This window comes from Cervus elaphus, chromosome 20, assembly GCF_910594005.1.
Source record: "Cervus elaphus chromosome 20, mCerEla1.1, whole genome shotgun sequence".
Lineage (NCBI taxonomy): Eukaryota > Metazoa > Chordata > Mammalia > Artiodactyla > Cervidae > Cervus > Cervus elaphus.
This window is the reverse complement of record NC_057834.1, coordinates 76,576,434-76,591,224: the sequence shown is the minus strand read 5'-3', so window position 1 is coordinate 76,591,224 and position 14,791 is coordinate 76,576,434. Positions and strand designations below refer to the sequence as shown.

Below are 14,791 nucleotides of genomic sequence, written 5' to 3'. Positions count from 1 at the left end.
CCAATTTACATAGATGGACATTTACATATAATCAGGTCTTTTGCAATTGAAAGTGATGCCTTGGGACTTCCCTGATGGTCCAGTGGTTAAGAATCCGCCTTCCGATGCAGGAGATGCACATTTAATCCCTGGTTGGGGAACTAAGATCCCATATGCCTTGAGTCAACTAAGCCCATGTGCCACAATTATGCAGAGCCTATGTGTCCTGAGGCTGTGTCACAACTAGAGAAAAGCCCATGTGCCACAACTAGAGAAGCCTGTGCTTGGCAACAAAAATGCAGCAATGAAGATCCCACATGTAGCAACTAAGACCCAACACAGCCAAATGATTTTTTTAAAGTAATGCTTCAGTGAACCTCTTGTATGTATGTATGTATGTACATCTGTATGATTTGCACACATGTATTTCCTAAAGTGAACATGCTATATCAAGGTTTCCATTCACTTATTTTATCCAACATGGGCCAGGCATTGATACTTTCTAGTAGACACTTTTCATATTTAAAGCTTTGCTGAATGAAATGAAAAGCAATACACACCAAAAATAGGCCAGAGAATATGTCCACATTCTATAATTTATTTGAAAGGAGAGCTACTTTTTAAATACTAAGCCTCGATGTCCCACAAAATTCCAAAGAAATTTAGCTGGAGAACTCAATATTGAAGTAATGTCATCACCAACTTTGTTCAAGGCTTGTGTAATCCATGGAATATTCTCATTTTTATCACTTTCAATCATTTCTTTCAAGTGATATATCTCTGCATTTATCACCTCGGACTTCATTCTAAATCTTTCATTAAGCAGAGCATCTTAGATCTAAAAATAAAGTGAGGAGGTAAGTAACATTTTTAAAATCCCTATTTTTTCAAGGATGACAGTTTGTATTTAAGAAATTTGTTAAACTATCATTGTTTTGCCCCTAAATTTGTTCTCTTTTACTCAATCATAAAAGGAAAGTTTTGCAACAAACAATATCTCCTGGACTTGATCTTTGAGAGAAAGCATGATTTACTGCCTTACTAATATTCACACACCATTAAAGTTTTACCAGGAGGCTAAACCTGACATGAGTACATATAACATGCTCCAGTCAAATAATGCCAGTTGAGAGGTAGCCTTTATCTGATTGCACTAAAGATGGTACAGTTACTCAAATTATAGAAATATGTTATAATAAGTCCAAATGGACAGTGAGAGAATTCCCTCTATGCCATAAGATAACTTGGATATTTATGCACACCTGGAGATAATGCAGCAAGTTTAGAAGCTGTCACTTGCTTATGTTTTTATGTCTTGACATTTCTAATAGTTTCATGTCAGCGTAGATCTACCTCAGGATCTTTGGGTGATAGCAGGATTCCTTATAATTGGCAATGATCTTGGTAAAGAAAACCAGTTTCTGCTAATATTAAATACATATGGTTAGCATATCTTTTAAGTCAAGATTTGTGGGATCATTTAAAACTCTCCCGAACTGCTGAGAGATGTCCATCTCTCAAACCCTTCTTATTCAGTATATTCTCCAAGGGTGCACAGGGACCATACTTACCTTGAGCTCTCTAGAGTCTACTTATACAGTAAAATTCAAAGATTTTGGAAGGGTTCAAAGAGTTCAGGGTTTTAATGAGTCACAAGCAGTAAATGGCAATGGTTCTTCCCTCCATGGTCTTGCTGCAAACTTCACCCCTGCCTTCCTGAGGACCCAGGATAATGACCATCAAGCACCACTAAGGCCACAGCCTGACTTACCTTCAGCTTATGCTCCAGCATCATATTCTGCTCTTTTCGGAGGTTTTCTCTTTCCCTCTTCAGCTTCTCTGTCAGCAGGGCTATATTTTCCTGGAGACTCCTCTCTTTTGCCACCATGTGCTGACGCTGCTCCTGCAGTTTCTGTACTGGCAGCTCCTGTTCCTTCTCAATTATCTCATTTCTAGCCCAGTCCACTACCCTAGGAAGGTTTTAGAGAGGAAGGAAAATAAGGTAAGGACTGATCTCTACCCTCATTACCTCAGAGACAAACAGAGTTGGAAAGGGAGGTGAGAACTCTCTGAATTCTGCCACACACTCCCTGACACCCCCCACCTCCCACCCCACCCTCCCCCCACCCCCGCGTCAACACCACCAAGAGCACACTTCAGAATGTGATGGGAAAAGCTCGTCTGGCAGATGTCTAAACCCATCCAGCCACAATTCCCCTTGCTGTTTCCAGATATAGCAGAGTTCTTCCACAGACAGAGAGGAAGCTCCTTGTATCAGGGTTGTACTCTCACACCTGTCAGAGGGCACAGCAAGAATCTACCCATTCCCCTTTGAGCCAAACCCTACCCTGTACCTACCACAGCCTTCTCCCCATCACTGAGGGCTTCATCTTCAAACAGGATGATTCTCTCTATCGCAAACTGTGACTCCAGAAAGTTCTGGAGGGCCTCATTTGCCTGAGGAACCAAGAAGGAGCACAGAACTTAGATTTCCACTGGAGACATTAGTGCTGGAAAAACAAGCATTCCATATAATTTTTTTTCAAGTCTAAAATTCTACAACGGTTCCTTACAAGTCTAAGATTCTTAGAGTGATTTGCCTTTCTCTGGTCTCTCCCAGTGCTACTTACTTCCAATCATTCTCGGTTCCAACCAGTCTGACTATGTTCAGTTCTACAAACCCAAGATCTCTGGTTTGTTGTTCAGTCGCTCAGTCATGTCCGACTCTGTAACCCCGTAGACTGCAGCATACCAGGCTTCCCTGTCCTTCACCATATCCTGGAGTTTGCTCAAACTCATATCCATTGAGTAGATGTTGCCATCCAACAATTTGGTCCTCCTTCTTCCCCTTCTCTTGCCCTCAATCTTTCCCAGCATCAGCATCTTTTCTAATGAATCAGCTCTTTTCACCAGGGGGCCAAAGTATTGGAGCTTCAGCTTCAGCATCAGTCCTTCCAATGAATATTTGGGACTGATTTCCTTTATGATTGACTCCTTTGATCTCCTTGCAGTCCAAGGGACTCTTAAGAGTCTTCTGCAACACCACAGTTCAAAAGTATCCATTCTTCAGTGCTCAGCTTTCTTTATGGTTCAACTCTCACATCCATGCATGACTACTGGAAAAAAACATAGCTTTAACTATATAGATTTTTGTTGGCAAAGCAATGTCTCTATGTTTTTCATAGCTTTTCTTCAAAGGAGCAAATGTCTTTTAATTTTGTGGCTACAGTCACCATCTGCAGTGATTTTGGAGCCCAAGAAAATAAGTCTGACATCTATTTGCCATGGAGAGATGGGACCAGATGCCATGAGCTTAGTTTTTTGAAAGTTGAATTTTAAGCCAACTTTTTCACTCTCCTCTTTCACCTTCATCAAGAGACTCTTTAGTTCCTCTTCACTTTCTGCCATAAGGGTGGTGTCATCTGCATATCTGAGGTTATTGATATATTTCTCCTGGCAATCTTGATTCCAGCTTGTGCTTCATCCAGCCTAGCGTTTCTCATTATGTACTCTGCATAGAAGTTAAATAAGCAGGGTGACAATATATAGCCTTGACGTACTCCTTTCCTGATTTAGAACCAGCCGCTTGTTCCATGTCTGGTTCTAGCTGTTGCATCTTGACCTGCATACAGATTTTACAGGAGGCAAGTAAGGTGGTCTCGTATTCCCATTTCTTGAAGAATTTTCCAGAGTTTGTTGTAATCTACACAATCAAAGGCTTTAGCATAGTCAGTGAAGCCAAACTACATGTTTTTTGTTTGTTTGTTTGTTTTTTCTGGAATTCTCTTGCTTTTTCTACAATCCAACGGATGTTGGCAATTTGAACTCTGGTTCCTCGGTCTTTTCTAAATCTAGCTTGAACATCTGGAAGTTCTTGGTACAGGTACTGTTGAAGCCTAGCTTGGAGAATTTTGAGTATTACTTTTCTAGCATGTGAGATGAGTGCAATTGTGCGGTAGTTGAACATCCTTTGGCATTGCCTTTCTTTGGGATTGGAATGAAAACTGACCTTTTCTAGTCTTGTGGATACTGCTGAGTTTTCCAAATTTGCTGACATATTGAGTGCAGCACTTTCACAGCATGATCTTTTAAGACTTGAAATAGCTCAACTGGAATTCCATCACATCCACTAGCTTTATTCATAGTGATGTCCACTTGCCTTCACATTCCAGGATGTCTGGCTCTAGGTGAGTGATCACACCATCATGATTATCTAGGTCATGAAGATCTTTTTTGTACAGTTCTTCTGTGTATTCTTGCCACCTCTTCTTAGTATCTTCTGCTTCTGTTAGGTCTATACCATTTCTGTCCTTTATTCTGCCCATCTTTGCATGAAATATTCCCTTGGTATCTCTATTTTCTTGAAGAGATCTCTAGTCTTTCCAATTCTATTGTTTTCCTCTATTTCTTTGCTTTGATTGCTGAGGAAGCCTTTCTTATCTCTCCCTGCTATTCTTTGGAACTTTGCATTCAAATGGGTATATCTTTCCTTTTCTCCTTTGCCTTTTGCTTCTCTTCTTTCCTCAGCAATTTGTAAGGCCTCCTCAGACAACCATTTTGCCTTTTTGCATATTTACCTTCCCAATGTGAAATATTGCCTCTAACTTGCTCTGCTACTTGCTGCCTATAACTTTAGACAAGGTAGTTTAATATGCTAACCCTCTCAGGTTAGACCTTTAAAATATTGACAATAAGTATAAGTGCTGCTTAATGCTATTAAAAGGATTAAATTAAAGAGTATAAAGGAAAAACTTAACATTATGGCTACAGGCAATAACAGCTCAATATTCATTAATTGGATTATTATTATCACTATTACTTTTAAAAATCATTTATTTATTTATGGCTGTGCTGGGTTTTCATTGCTGCATAGGCTTTTCTCTAGTTGTGTGAGTGGTGGCCACTCTCTAATTGTGGTGCACAGGCTTCTCAGTGCAGTTTCTTCTCTTGTTGTATAGCACAGGCTCTAAGGTGCATGGGCTTCAGTAATTACGACTCCCGTACTCTAGGGCACAGACTCAGTAACTGGCACACAGGCTTAGTTGCTCCACAGCATGTGAGATCTTCCCAGATCGAGGATAAAACCTGTGTCTCCTGCATTGGCAGGTGGACCCTTTACCACTGAGCCATGAGGGAAGCCCTATCATTATTGCTCATTATTGTGTCTATTCCTTCCACTTATGTAGTGCATTTTCAAAGGTTCATGAGTATTATAACTTTATATTCAATTGTCTATATATTTCACTTCCTCTCTCATTGTTGTTCAGTGTTAAGTACATAGACTCTGACTTGTAAATTTAGGCAATTAGTACATTAGATGTCACATTGTTGGATGAAGAAATAATAACGTATGTTCTGTCTCTCAGGATTTCAGAAATATGCTGTCATGTTTTGGGAAGGAACTTTCCTTCTCTCCTCAGGAATAAAGAGCATGTATGGAAACTAAAGCTGTCACGATATCCCTATGCTCTCTCATTATCCACACCTGAAGCTATGCTCTCAAATTTTCAGGAAATCACCCTGGACTCTATTCTGTAGGCTCCCAATGCTTCCCTTATTCTTCACCTTCACTCCTTTCCTGGGCACTTGGCAATAGTCCTTTTCAAGCATTTCCTTTGCTTTCCTATAGAGTTCATGACCTCCAGGAACAAAGAAAGTTCCTGATGAAAGGTTTTCCATTAGGTCCTTGGAAAGCTCATCAAGTTTACCCTGGCAGTATATAGCAGATGTCTTTTAATTCTGTAGCAGGAAATTCTCCTTATAATTCTTTATGATTCTCTGCAAGAGAAAGGTACAGAGATGTCACCAGAAGCAAAGAACAGAAGTGATAAATTTGCAAGGAATCTGGTAGAAGAATTGGTTCTCATGAGAAAAGCATTCTGTTGGTAGGTGTGGAATAAAATAACATTCACAAGAATTGATCTGCTTCTAACACTGAAAACTCTATGTAAGACCATGGGAAAGTTTCTTAGCATCCCTTCAGGTTCTTCATCTGAAATGTTGGAGTTGAATTATTCAGTCTCTATGATTTACTGCAGTTGCAATATTCAGTGATCCTATCTTCAGTGGTACAAAAAAGAGCAACCTATGTTGAAAATGGCCTGAAATGAGGGTCTGAAAAGAGAAATTTTGGTTCCTGGCTGTGGGTTTTTGTCCACAGAAAAAGAAGCCACCTTAAAAATGACTTTTGCATAGGCTTGGAATCTATAAAATATATATTTCAGGAGGATATCTACACTGATTTTACATTAGAGAATCAGAAACATTTCCAAATAAACTTCCTGAGATTTGGCAGAGAAAAGGAGGAAATATAGTCATTTGAAACTCCATCCCTGATGAGAAATAGACTACTTCATCCTTGAGTGAGAGATGTGCCATGGGGTCAATAAGGGCTCTAGGCTTCATTCTTTAAGGGGAGGGGACAGATAGTAACTACTAAGAAAAAATACCACAAGCCTCTTCTAGGAATTCCTGATTTTTGTCCTGGAAGGAGCACTCCATGACAACTGTAATGGCTTCCCTCTCACAGGCTGCATGCACCCCCAGCAGCTCCTGGAGCGTGTCTGTGGGGAGGTTTAGTCACTGAGCCATCTGCTCGCCATAGTGGTCAGCTGCCTTCTGCATGGCTGCTAAGTTCTCTAGCTGGGCCAGAGTTGTCACTGCATCCTCCAAATGAGGTACAGCTCCATTATTGATTGTATCCACATACATCACAACCAGAGTCCTCAGTCCTAAATAAGCCAGAATAAATATCAAGTTATTAGTCAATAGGCTCCAAGATTCTAAGACTACATTTCTTAAGTCACACATACATGCATGGACACATGTACACACACCTACCTCTTTTGCTGTCATCACCTTCATTTTCCTACTAACTCATTGTTATGGTTTTCCAGACAACATGTCTAAAAAATAGTCTACTTTCATTTAACATGCCAGGGAATATTGGGAAAATATAGTTTCTCCTTAAAAATTTAAAAGAAAAATAGATTTCAGAGGTATTCAGATGTGGCAGTATATCTCAGATTTTATTTATTTCTAATTTTGAGGTTTTGAGTGGACTTTGAGGGATTTGCAAGCTAAATTTTTTGGACCACTCTAAACTCTCCAAATATTTTTTGAATTCCCCTTGTAAAAAACATTTATTGTAAGGACTTCTCTTGAGAAAATAGTATATTCTGTTTTTATACCCAGATGGTGATTTTATTCTCAGTGGAGGAATTTTTAAGATAAATGGAAGTCACAGATAATAGTGAGAAAGTTTTCAGTTTTGGAGAGAAAATTGTAAACCCCTGAAAGTGCTATAATTATTCAAATACAATGTATACATTTCTTCATGGAGTATGAATATCTATAAACCCAGAATTCCATATAGAATAAAAATACTGAAAAATGCATTATTTGAAATATTCAACATGTATTAGGCCCCACAGAAATGGAAAAAGGAGACTCAACAATTCCCAGTGACTGTGATTCCCTCTCTAAGTGTCTTGGTCTTTACACTTGTGAAGATATAAGAACAGAAATTGCTTGTTTATTCCAGGAATTTAGGATTCAGTTCGTCTTCAGACACATTCTCAATATTGGATAAGAGTTCTTTGTCATTTGTAGGCTGGTCAAAAACAAAACACTGCCATGCTGGAAAAAACCCTTGATGCGCTCTCTGCATAGATTGGATATTTGGGCTTTAATATTCTTGCCTAAGGGACAGAAACAGAGATTAGAGTGGGAATATTCTTGGGACAAGGGAGGTAACAGCATTTGTGATAGGGATTTATATGTTTTTGTTGTCTTCTCTATTACAACTCCTATGTTTATAATTCAGGACTTCTTTGCACATCAAACTTACACCAAAGATAAAACTCTGGAAAGAAATTTGGGGAGACATGTGATACAGTAAAAGAAACTTATGACTGATATCCCCAGACCTACACACAGTAAAGTAGTTGCCAATTAGATGTTTATTGCACTTATGGCTAGAAGAATGAAGGCCAAATGTAACTTTTTGCACTACTCAATCTCATGTAGAAATTGAGCTGTGGGATCAAAAATAAGAGTCACAAACAAGCGATAATGGACAATATTAGGAATGACACCTGATCATTTAAGGAAAACTATTTTGATACTTAAAACTAATTGTTACAGAGTTAGCTAACTATTCACAAAAGCCTCCGAGGGATATAAGCAGCTAAAATGTAATTTAAGATGCCACCACTAATCTCTAAACTCTTTGAGGTAAGGGTTCATCTTTGACTTAACAGTGATCCTTTTCTGTCTTGTCAATTTCTCAATAAATGTTTTAAGAAAGCATAAATAGAAACATGGGAGCAAGAATGAATAAGTCAGAAAGTATCTCTCTCCCTTGTTTCAACAGATATTCAGTCTTGTAAATATAACCTGTTAAAGTAATTTACTATTTTGAAGTTATAGAATGAATATGTAGGAATTAAGAAAAAGCTATGATATTCAAAGTAAAATGACAGTTCTGATATTTATCAGAAATAGTGAAAAGGTATAGATTGAATGGGCTTCCCTGGTGGCTCAGATGGTAAAGAATCCACCTGCAATGCAGGAGACCAGGGTTTGATCCCTGGGTCAGGAAGATCCCATGGAGGAGGGCATGGCAACCCACTCAGTATTCTTGCCTAGAGAACTCCCATGGACAGAGGAGCTTTCCGTGGGGTCACAGAGAGTCAGATATGACTGAGTGATGAAGCACAGCACATAGATTGAAAAGATACTTTTTCAGGTTTATTTAGACTATAAAGTCATTTCAGAGGAATATAATTATACAGAATTTTTTTTAAAAAATATATTGTTATTTGAGAAGAATAATATCAGTGTGAATTTTTTTCACTAGATAGACTTTTGACTGTAATTTCATATCTAACAAGTCATAAAACAAGGTCCTTTGGTTTCCTCAATGGAGAAAAGCAGAAGCCAAAAGAGGGAAAGCAAGGATCTGGTTTTCAAAAGATTTTATCACCCATTATAATCAGCGTGGTAAGTCACAGACTGAGTTAAAAACAAATTGGTTTTGTATAATTTCACTTTACACTTTACTTTTCTTTGGTGAACTTCAACTCTAGTCCCTAGAGCTTTGCAACCCACTTTCCAGCCATGATTTCTACAGATTTTGATCTAGTCTCAAATACAAATGCAAGCCCAGAGATGATGGACAGTAATTTAGTAGATCCCACCCTCTATTCAACCATCCACTACCCATGTCATGCTCTGATACCTGGAATCAGCTTCAAGGAATTCTCCAGATATTGGTCTTCTGTGATAGGGCGACCCTTTAACTTTAGCTCCTGTACAGTCCAGATAAAGTCTGGAAAGAAATTCACAAACTCTGTGGAATCTTCTACTCCATCAGGTCTTGGAGAAGACTTGGCCCTAAGGAGTTCTGTGAGCTCTGTCACAGAGCTAGGACTTAGTTAAGGAAAAGCAACCCCTTACCCACAATTCCTACATTTCTCTAATTAAAAAGTATAATCACTCTCTTTGACCCTGGGTCCCTTTTGCTCCACCAAAGACAGCCAAAGGACAGGAAAGGAGAAAATGACACTATCTCCATTCCCATAATTCATGAAACTGTTGGTTCAGTTCCTGGATGGATACTGCAGGTGTTCCAGGGGTACTATAGCTGCTCCAGGATACTGCAGCTGCTGCAAATTGATGGTGCTCATGCTGTTATAGACAAAGATGCTGCTCAGAAGAACTTCGAGAACAAAGATCCATGAATCATTCTTGGAGTCACCCTTAAAGCATATAGAACAAGAGATTTAGGAGTCTACTCCTAAATTAGAAAGTCATTCTTACACTTATTCTGGAACATTTTCATTTATTACTTCAGTTAACATACCATGCAAAGAGATTGTTTGAAGACAGATATATGTTAGCTTTGACAATTACAAAGACATTTCCTGTGATTGCAATTCTTTTCATATATAAAAAGGATTCTTAATCTTCACTTAATCTTCACTTACTTTTTCCTCATTTAGAGAAAATAAAATAACATGTATATAAAAAACTAGTAGAGTACGGGTGTGCAATTATGTATTCATTGATGTGTTAGCGCTTATTCATTCTATATATGTTTATTAATCCTAGGCCATATAAAATAACTATAGTTGGCATAACTGGGGATTTAAATTATATCCTATCAATAAATACTTATAGGAAGCTAATCTATGTTTCCCACTATTAATAGATGTAAAAAAGCAAAATTAAAAATGTAATTGTTCCTTTCAAGATTACTATTTCTAAACAGTATCAAACATCCATAACAATAAATGCAACAATGATGACATGACAGTGTCTATAAACAACTAACATCTTAGTAAAGTATATAGACAGTGAAGCCTATATATCTATAACATTAAATTAAAAATTAGAAGTCTACCAAAGAATAACAAAGCTACAAATGTTGGAGAATGATTGTTTGATTCAAAAGCTTCCTCAAAGTCTTGAGCTAAATACTAAGGAATTGGTAGAATGTGGATTTGAAGGAATGAAGATGATCCCATAAAGAGAAAGATCCAAAGAAGCAAAATTGGAGATGGGAGAATATAGGGTCTTTTAATGAAAATAGAGCTATTTCATTTGACTGAAACAGAGGGTGAGTGGAGAAGTGAAGCTGAGCTCCAGTACAGCCTGATAAAGGATCTTAAATATCAGGCTAATTTGTATAAATTATAACATTATCTAAATAATAGCATAATCCAGAAAAAATTATACTATAAAGAGTATAAAGCTGTTCCCTAGTGCAAATGTGAAAACTATGACTTCTGTTTAGAAAAATCTATATGGATTTTTGAGGGGAAAAAATTTATTCATTACTTTATTTCCCTAAACCTCAATTTTTAAAAATAATCAATTACAGTAAGAAGAAATGGAATTTACACATAAATTATTTCAATAAGACTATATCACTGTTTGATATATGTCTTCAAAAAATAAATACAGACCTAGGGATAAACCTACCTAAAGAAGCAAAAGACTTATGTACAGAACTGTAAGTTACTGCTGAAAGAAATCAAAGATGACACAAAGAGATGGAGAGATATACCATGTTTTTGGATTCGAAGAATCAATATTGTGAAAGTGACTATATTACCCCAAGTAACCTATCAGTTCAATGCAATCCCTATCATATTAACAATGGCTTTTTAAAGAACAGAACTAGAACAAAAAATTAATAATTTTTGTATGGAAACACAAAAGACCCTGAATAGCCAAAGCAATCTTGAGAAAGAAAAACAGACCTGGAGGAAACAACTTTCCTGACTTCAGACTATACTACAAAGCTACAGTCATCAAGACAGTATGGCACTGGCACAACAGCAGAAATATAGATCAATGGAACAAGATAGAAAGCCCAGAGATAAACCCATGCACCTATGGACACCTTATTTTTGACAAAAGAGGCAAGAATATACAATGGAGAAAAGACAGTTTCTTCAATAAGTGGTGCTTGGAAAACTGGACAGCTACATGCAAAAGAATAAAATTAAGATACTTCCTAAAACCATACACTAGAATAAACTCAAAGTACATTAAAGATTTAAGTGTAAGGCCAGAAACTATAAAGCTCTTGGAGGAAAATATAGGCAGTACACTCTTAGACATACATCAGAGCAAGATCCTTGTTGACCCATCTCCTACAGTAATGGAAATAAAAGCAAAAATAAACATATGGCACTTAATTAAACTTAAAAGCTTTTGCATAGCAAAAGAAACAACAAACAAGATGAAAAGACAACCCTCAGAAAGGGAGAAAATAATTGCAAACAAAACAACTGACAAAGATTGCTGATATTGTTTGGTCATGTCCAACTATTTGTGACCCCATGGACTGCAGCATGCCAGGCTTCCCTGTCCTTCACCATATCCTGGGGCTTGCTCAAGCTTATGTCCATTGAGTCAGTGATGTCATCCAACCATCTCATCTTCTGTCATCCCCTTTTCCTCCTGCCTTCAATCTTTCCCAGCATCAGGGTCTTTCCTAAAGAATTGGCTCATCTTATCAGGGGCCAAAGTATTGGAGTTTCAGCATCAGCATCAATCCTTCTAATGACTATTCAGGACTGATTTCCTTTAGAATGGACTAGTTGGATATCCTTGCAGTCCCAGGGACTCTCAAGAGTCTTCTCTAACACCACAGTTCAAAAGCATCAATTAACTGAATAATATAGACAAACTCTGCTCCTTTACAGTTCTGTTCCCATTCTTTTCCATTGTTGATGTCACAAAATAACATCTTTATACTTGTGTGTCCAAAACATAAACTAATTATTGTTTTCTTTTAAAGTATTAGTCTCTTAAACCATATAGGAGAAAATCTGAATTATGTATCAAAACTAAAATAATACTAGCTTTTTGGCTAATTTTTTTAATGAATTCATCTCAAATATAGTTGAAAGCAAAATGTAGAGTTATAAAATGTTGTTATTGTAAAACTAGCTTTTATATCTGGCCATATGAGATCTTTATTTATTACACTGGTGCTTCTGCCATGAAGAAAATGTACCTAGAAGGCCCCTGAGAATATGTGAGTTATTCCAAGCTCTTAATGCTGACATTATCCCTGACCAACACAGGACTAGAGACATGCCTGATGTCCAAACAAAAGACTGACAAAAAAAGAAAATCTTCACTAAAACAAACCTTGGTAACCATAAATACTTGACCCTTTCCCTTTAAACATCCATCAAGGCCTTGACAGTTTTTGAGGCCAATCCACTCAACAGCCTACATTCTGGTCCTGGTGGAAACTCTATTCCTTAATTATATTTCAAGGAAACTGGGAGAAAAGAAACAAACAAAATTAAAAAAATGATAAACCAAAAGGAAACACAGCAGTTCTTTATGGGGTGTCCCTAACCACCAGTCCAATACTAACAGAGATAATCATCACCTGGTGCCTATGTGCAAATAGTCTTCAGATCTAGGATGCTCTTTAGCAGTCTCTGAGTTTAGTCATTCTTTCTAGCTATGTTCTTGACACAGTGTGCATAGGTTAAGGCCTACAATTAAAAATTCATCTATTTTTTGTTCCTCACTTAAAATAAATATCTACAATAGCTAAAGTACCCCCAATGCTGTGAGGATCTCAGATTGGATGTTTTCATTGGCACAGGGCAGCCACATCCTGTGATGCAATAAAGCAACTCTACTAAAGTTGAGGAGGTGGGAGGAAGGGGGAGGAAGAGCAGTCATCATTCAGTTCAGCTCAGGCACTCTATCGTGTACGGTTCTTTGTGACCCCATAAACCGCAGCACCCCAGGCCTCCCTGTCTATCACCAACTCCCAGAGTCCACCCAAATCCATGTCCATTGAGTCGGTGATGCCATCCAACCATCTCATACACTGTCACCCCCTTTTCCTCCTGCCCTCAATCTTTGCTAGAATCAGGGTTTTTTCAAATGAGTCAGCTCCTCGCATCAGGTGGCCAAAGTATTGGAGTTTCAGCTTCAAAATCAGTCCTTCCAGTGAACACCCAGAGCTGATCTCCTTTAGAATGGACTGGTTGGATCACCTTGCAGTTCAAGGGACTCTCAAGAGTCTTCTCCAACACCACAGTTCAAAAGCATCAATTCTTCGGCGCTCAGCTTTCTTTATAGTCCAACTCTCACATCCATAATTGACCACTGGAAAAACCATAGCCTTGACTAGACAGACCTTTGTTGACAAAGTAATGTCTCTGCTTTTCAATATGCTGTCTAGGTTGGTCATAACGTTTCTTCCAAGGAGTAAGTGTCTTTTAATTTTATGGCTGCCATCACCATCTGCAGTGATTTTGGGGCCCAGAAAAATAAAGTCAGCCACTGTTTCCACTGTTTCCCCATCTATTTGCCATGAAGTGATGGGACCAGATGCCATGATTCAGTTTTCTGAATGTTGAGCTTTAAGCTAACTTTATCACTCTCCTCTTTCACTTTCATCAAGAGGCTCTTTAGTTCTTCTTCACTTTCTGCCATAAGGGTGGTGTTATCTGCATATCTGAGGTTATTGGTATTTCTCCTGGCAATCTTGATTCCAACTTGTGCTTCTTCCAGCCCAGTGTTTCTCATGCTGTACTGTGCATATAAGTTAAATAAGCAGGGTGACAATAAACAGCGTTGACGTACTCCTTTTCGTATTTGGAACCAATCTGTTGTTCCATGTGCAGTTCTAACTGTTGCTTCCTGACCTGCATACAGATTTCTCAAGAGGCAGGTCAGGAGGTCTGGTATTCCCTTTTCTTTCAGAATTTTCCACAGTTTATTGTAATCCACACAGTCAAAGGCTTTGGCATAGTTAACAAAGCAGAAATAGATGTTTTTCTGGAACTCTCTTGCTTTTTCAATGATCCAGCAGATGTTGGCAATTTGATCTCTGGTTCCTCTGCTTTTTCTAAAACCAGCTTGAACATCTGGAAGTTCACGGTTCACATATTACTGAAGCCTGACTTGGAGAATTTTAAGCATTACTTTACTAGCGTGTGAGAAGAGTGCAACTGTGCAGTAGTTTGAGCATTCTTTGGCATTGCTTTTCTTTGGGATTGGAATGAAAACTGACCTCTTCCAGTCTTGTGGCCACTGCTGAGTTTTCCAAATTTGCTGGCAAATTGAGTGCAGCGCTTTCACAGCATCATCTTTCAGGATTTGAAATAGCTTAACTGGAATTCCATCACCTCCACTAGCTTTGTTTGTAGTGATGCTTTCTAAGGCCCACTTGACTTCACATTCCAGGATGTCTGGCTCTAGGTGAGTGATCACACCATCGTGATTATCTGGGTCGTGAAGATCTATTTTGTACAGTTCTTCT

At 38.2% G+C, this 14,791-nt stretch overlaps 1 pseudogene; it reads right to left on the bottom strand.

Annotated features, from left to right (window-relative positions):
- Positions 1–581: 581 nt before the first annotated feature.
- On the bottom strand, positions 582–9,683 carry LOC122677366 (annotated as a pseudogene).
- Between the last annotated feature and the right edge of the window lie 5,108 nt (positions 9,684–14,791).